Source organism: Chrysochloris asiatica, unplaced genomic scaffold (genome assembly GCF_000296735.1).
Source record: "Chrysochloris asiatica unplaced genomic scaffold, ChrAsi1.0 scaffold00199, whole genome shotgun sequence".
Taxonomy (NCBI): Eukaryota; Metazoa; Chordata; class Mammalia; order Afrosoricida; family Chrysochloridae; genus Chrysochloris; species Chrysochloris asiatica.
In genome coordinates, this window is record NW_006408717.1 from 2,616,829 (window position 1) to 2,622,794 (window position 5,966).

Genomic DNA, 5,966 nt, shown 5'->3' on the forward strand with positions numbered 1-5,966 from the left:
CTGACCTTGAGGTTAGCAGCCCAACTCGTAACCACTACGCTACCAGTGCTCCTTAGTAATGATATTAGCTGTGGGTTTTTATAAATACCTCTTACCAGGTTGAGGAAGCTCATTAATTATCATTTAGATATATATTTTTTTAATTGACTAAAGATTTACATACCAGATCATCAGTTTTATATCTAACAAATACTATACTTCATTTCATTCCAATGATTACAATCCCCTCCATGTAACATCAATTATCTCACTTCCTCCTTGTGATTCTTGTTTCCATTCCGCCTTCTTTTTCAACCCTTCTGAACTTTGTCCTTAGGTAAATGCTGCCATTTTGATCTTGAAAGATTGATTATTCTATGGTATGCACACTCACCATTGTTGTTGTCCACCCTATATACCTATCTACTGCTTTACTAAACAATGAGGCACAAGGGTGAGTTCAGGTCCAGATCTCAAAGGTGACCAAGGGCCAAAGTCTTAGGTTCCTAAAGTCTATTTCTGACAAGTAAGCCTGGTCTTTTTAATAATTTTTTGTTTTGTTCCCCATTTTCTCCCATTCTATCCAGTACCTTCTAATGTGATCACTTCATTAATTTAAAATAAAATATGTGCTGAGGGACAAAAATTCCTCTGGTAACTCTCCAATTTAAATGACAGAGTAAGGAAACCAATATATGATGGGGCTTTAAAAAGTTTGTGGAAAAATGGGATTTAGGAAAATGTAATTTTTCCACAAAGTTTTTGAATCCCCCTCATTTTAAAAATATAATCAGATTGATATTTTCATCTATACTAATACACTAAACCAGAGAAAACTCATACTAGCTATTTTTTATATGTATCATTGGTACTCTTAATTAACAGTAGAAGAAATCAAAACTCAGAAATTTTGAGTAACTTGTCCAAAATCATAAACAATGTATCAGTTCTAGGATTTGACTGAAAGCCCTTAGGGTCAAAGCAAACCACAGACCAGTATGAACCTGATATTGGGTATGGCTAAGAATAACTTAAGGAGCTCTAGTAGCATAGTGGTTACGAATCGGGCTACGAACCGCAAGGTCAGCAGCGCGAAACTACCAACTGTTCCGCAGGACAAAGATTAGGCTTTCTGCTCCCGTAAAGATTTACAGCCTCGGAAACTCTGTACAGGGTCGCTATGGGTCAGAACTGACTCCATGGCACATAACCACCACCACCAAGAATAACTTGGGAGTCCTGTGGGTTTGTGGGTTAATATGCTGGACTGAAAAGATGGTTTGAACTGCATGGTTGGTGGTTCAAACTCACCAGCCACTACTAGGAAACCCTATACAGGGTCACTATGGGTTGGAACCCACTCAAAGGCACTTAACAACAACAAAAAAAAATAGCTTTAGTGAAAAAATAAAATGATTCTTCTGTTGAATCAGAATACTTAAATGTGATTAATGCCTGTTGCTTTTATTCTCTTAAGAGCCGTGGCCTTCCTTCTACTAACCACACCTGTGGAGATTTAGTTTATACAATGCCAAAGTACCAGGAGCTCTGGTTGTTTAGTGGTTTGAGAGTTAGACTGCTAACCACGAGATCAGTAATTCTAATCTACCAGTCACTCTGCAGGAGAAATATGAGACTTTCTGCTCCTGTAAGATTTACAGCCCAAGAAACCCTATACAGGGTCACTATGAGTCCAAACTGACTCAAGGACACAACACCATCACCACTGTTAAAGTACAGACATACGAATCAGTATTTTAATTGACTGCTTCAGCCCTTTTTGCTCCAAACATGCAATTATATTCCACTGTGAGTTTATTGAGGGAAAAATATATATAGTTTAGACACAAAATTTAATTTCCAATGATATGTTCTTTTATAGTCATTATTTTCTCTAGATAGATGATAGAATTGATCTTGGGATTTCTGACTAACATAGAAAATACAAAATGCCCAAACAATAAAAGAAATCAGAAAAAAAAATGTTAATTTTACACCTCTGCAAATCCTAGGCATTATTAAAGCACACATATACAAATATTTTGCATTGCCTTATATCATTCCTCTTTGTTCAAGTTTCCATCTACTAGGCAATGATGTTACATTCATATACAATGCTTTCCGTTAGAAGGCAGCGCTGAAAATCAACTGGAGGAAAGCAATTTTTCTTATTATTAAAAGTACAATTTAAAGGAAGTGCATTTATACTCATGGTATTATACAAAGAAATAAGATATGTATCTGTAAAAAGTGCTATAATATAACTTGAGGACCAAGTTGATAAGCCAAGGCTTTATCTGCCTGATAGATCAAATGAATCTATTAAGCAATATTTGAGAAGCAGAAAAATTCAACATTGTCAAACGGTGAAGTATATTCTCAATGAAAAAATGCAAATTGAAGAAAAAGAAACCTTTTCATAACCCATTTGATCTGCCAGCTCACTATGTTGGATGGCAATAATAACACGGATTTCAATTCTAGCACACTCACTCAATATTTGGCAGCAGGTCCTTTGCTTGTAGTTGTCTGAACAGAATGCTAAGGTGAGGCTTTCTTACTGCTATATGAAAAATGTATATTTTATTTTTAGTAAGGCCATCTATAACTGTGAAGAATGCAACATGGTCATCCAACTATCTAATAAGACTACAAATATATCTCAGAATTTATCTCTTTATACTTTCACCTCTATTGAATAGATTCCAGAGCAGCCAGATTCACCTAAAGCCTAAGTCCCCAAAAATAGTAACATTTGATTTATATTTTTTAATCATGCCCATTTCTTAAATCAAGTATTGAATTTCTTTCTTAAATTTACTCTGCATTGAGCATTCATTGTGCTATCATGGAACTACATTCATAGTCTTCTGTGGTGATCCAAAGTAACTGTAGCAAAAATCTTGCATGTTTTGACTATTCAACCAATATTAGAAATGCATTAATCACTTTCCGGTTATTCTTATCTAGATATTATGCAGTCTTTCTTATGCTTACTTTTCAGAATTGAATACTATAGGATAGATTTTGTGGGGGGAAAACATAAATCCATTATAATCCAAAGTATTAAAATTTTCTCCAGCCTGCAAGGAAATGCTGAATAAAGTGCCCCAACATGAGTGGGCCTCAGCTCACAGATTGGACACCTGCACTTCATATAGAACTAGATGTAAACTTGGTGATAGATAAACTGAAGTAACTTAATTAAACAGTTTAATTATTCAATTAAACTGAAGTAATTTAGGACTGCTAGTGACATTTAAAGCACCTGAATCGGGTTACCGTGTGGCGTATAGACTTCCCTTTGAGAGTTGTACTGAACAATTATTGCTGGTTTTCATGAATGCAGTTTAAATCCTCTCCTATAAAATTGTACTCTGAAATGTCAGTTGCTTTCAAGTTGATTCTGATTTATGTATAAGAGAACAAAACATTGTCCAGTCCTGCACTATTATTATGACCGCTGATATACTTGAGTTCATTGTTGTTGCTGTTGTGAATACATGCAAAATCATTGCCATTCCAGGAAACTTTCCATACTATGGTTACAGTGGTTGTGTTTCACCAAGTCGATTCTGACTCATAGTGACCCTGCATAGGGTTTCCAAGGCTATTAATCTTTATGGGAGCAGAAAGGTTCATCTTTCTCCCATGGAACTGCTGGTAGTTTTGAACTACCGACCTTGAGGTTATCAGCCCAACTCTTAACCACTATGCTACCAGAGCTCCTTATAATTTCTCAACTACCAGAAAGAAGAATAATGAGACAATGCTGGTTTTGGCATCTAGCCATGATCAGAAGCAAATACTAAATAACATCCAACACAATAATAAATATCAGAATGAAAAGTGAAAATGAACGTTGTCACTAATCCAAAAAATTAACTAAATACCTAAATAGTTATTTTAAGATTAATTGCCTTTGCAAAGTAGTACAGTCCACCTGGAGGTCAATTTGAAGTATTCCCAAAAGTAAAATATTCATAGGATTTACTGAGTAGTTCTATTTGTAGGATTTATACTAAAAATAAAATTGGTCTTACCCAAATATATTTTACTATGGTAAGTCTACGCCTACCTCCAGCTCATTTGTCTCAGTTACTCTTTTTTTTTTTTAAAGTTTTTATTGTGCATTGAATGAAGGTTTACAGGGCAGATTATAAATCTTATATTCAATAAATCATACACCATGTTTCATTATAATGATTATAATCCCTTCCATGTACCATCTGTTAACAGTATTTCTCTCTATTCACTTTAGCTCTTTAAAAAACAATAACAACAACACTCAGGCATATATAATAATTTAAACCACCAAAGGGCACATTCTGCAAGTCTGCCTCCTGGCCATCATCTCTTAGTTCCTCACTAGCCATGAATCTAGAGTCCTCAGCTACTCCCTCTCTCCATGTCCCCATCTCTGCTTCCATCTCTGGTATCTCTCTTCTCTGGATAAGGTCTCACATTCTTCTTGTGCTCTTCTCCCTTGATGGCCATAGGGTCCTTTGTTTCTGGACTGTAAGATTAACTAGTCCCCCATTTTTGTTACAAAACTTCTACCTTTACAATTGTGACAGTTGCAATTAGTCATGATAACAATCATTCACAATTGAATTTTAAGAATCTTATCCCCATCTCTTTTTACCAGACCCATCTAGACAAGTTGAAAACTATTCAGTGGGGACTTGTTTTTCCCCACACACTATTAAACTAAACTCCCCCTTGAAACCCTATAAGCCAGTCACTTTGTGCCTTTATCATCCCTCATTTTAGGCAGCCAATATCTGAGTTGTCCATCCCTATCTACCCTATGTACAGAGGGTATAGAACTGATACTTGATCTGAAGACTTCTTTCCTCGCTGCTGATATTTAGAGTTACTACCTCCATGAGTATAGGTCATTTTCATCAAACTGTATCCATTACCTTCAATTCCTTTCCCAAAAATTCTTTTGTTATTTTATTTATTTATTTATTTATTTTTATCTTCTTCTAGTCAAGTTCTGATTATCAAGCCATCAAGGCTAGGTCCAAGTGGTACTATCTTCAACTTTGAGTGTTCTTGTGCACTTCCTCTCACTTCATATCAGCTGGATGCTTCACTCTCAGCTCTAGTCCTCTGTGGCTATGTCCATGTCCATAGGATCAAGTATCCCTAGGTCTCACCACACTTTGAACCAAGAGCCCTTGCTCTTCTCTCTCTCATCTCCAAGTCAACGGGAGTCTGTGGAATGTGGTTGAACTCAGCCTATTCCTTTATTGCTGCCTTTCTCCCTCTTTCACTCACCAGTAGACCAATGTGGTTGTCAGCATGCTTACATGCCTGCTCATGCCCTTTGAGTTTCAGTTGTAGAGGGGATTCTCAGTTACTCTTTTCTGTTTCTGGACATGTGCCAAAATCTTTTGTTGTTTCTTGGACATTTTCAATAGATGTGCTTTAAATGATTAAATGAATATATTTTGCTGTATTATTATGCTTACTGACTGCCTCCTTGTGGATGTGTTCCAGAGATAAGCTTACTTTTTCATGTCTCTGAGAGTAATGTAATGTGTAGCAGCTGGTATTGACTCCTGCCTGGATGGTGGGATAGTATAGCTTGTAGCTTGGCTATATGGCCATAATTGTTCTTGAGTGATGTAGGGAGAGAAAGCTCCCACCCCAAGGAAAACACTAGGACCAAGAAGGCAAAAAAACAGAAACAAATGTGAAGGCAAGTTTGCATGGGCTAAGTAGGACAGAGGTAAATAATGATGCATGCACAACCTTGCAAAAGCAGGGGTCTGGGATACAGGGATTGAGACATGGTTGGAATGGGGGAAATAATGTCAAGATGCTTGGCTGTCTTCCCAATCTTGGTTTCCCTGGCATATCATTATAAAACAGACACTTGAGGGGAAAGAAAGGATTAGCCAGAAATATCACCATAGAAAGCTTGTAAGTCTGTCTTCTGCCTATAACTGATTGGAATACCTAAAATGGGGCTACAA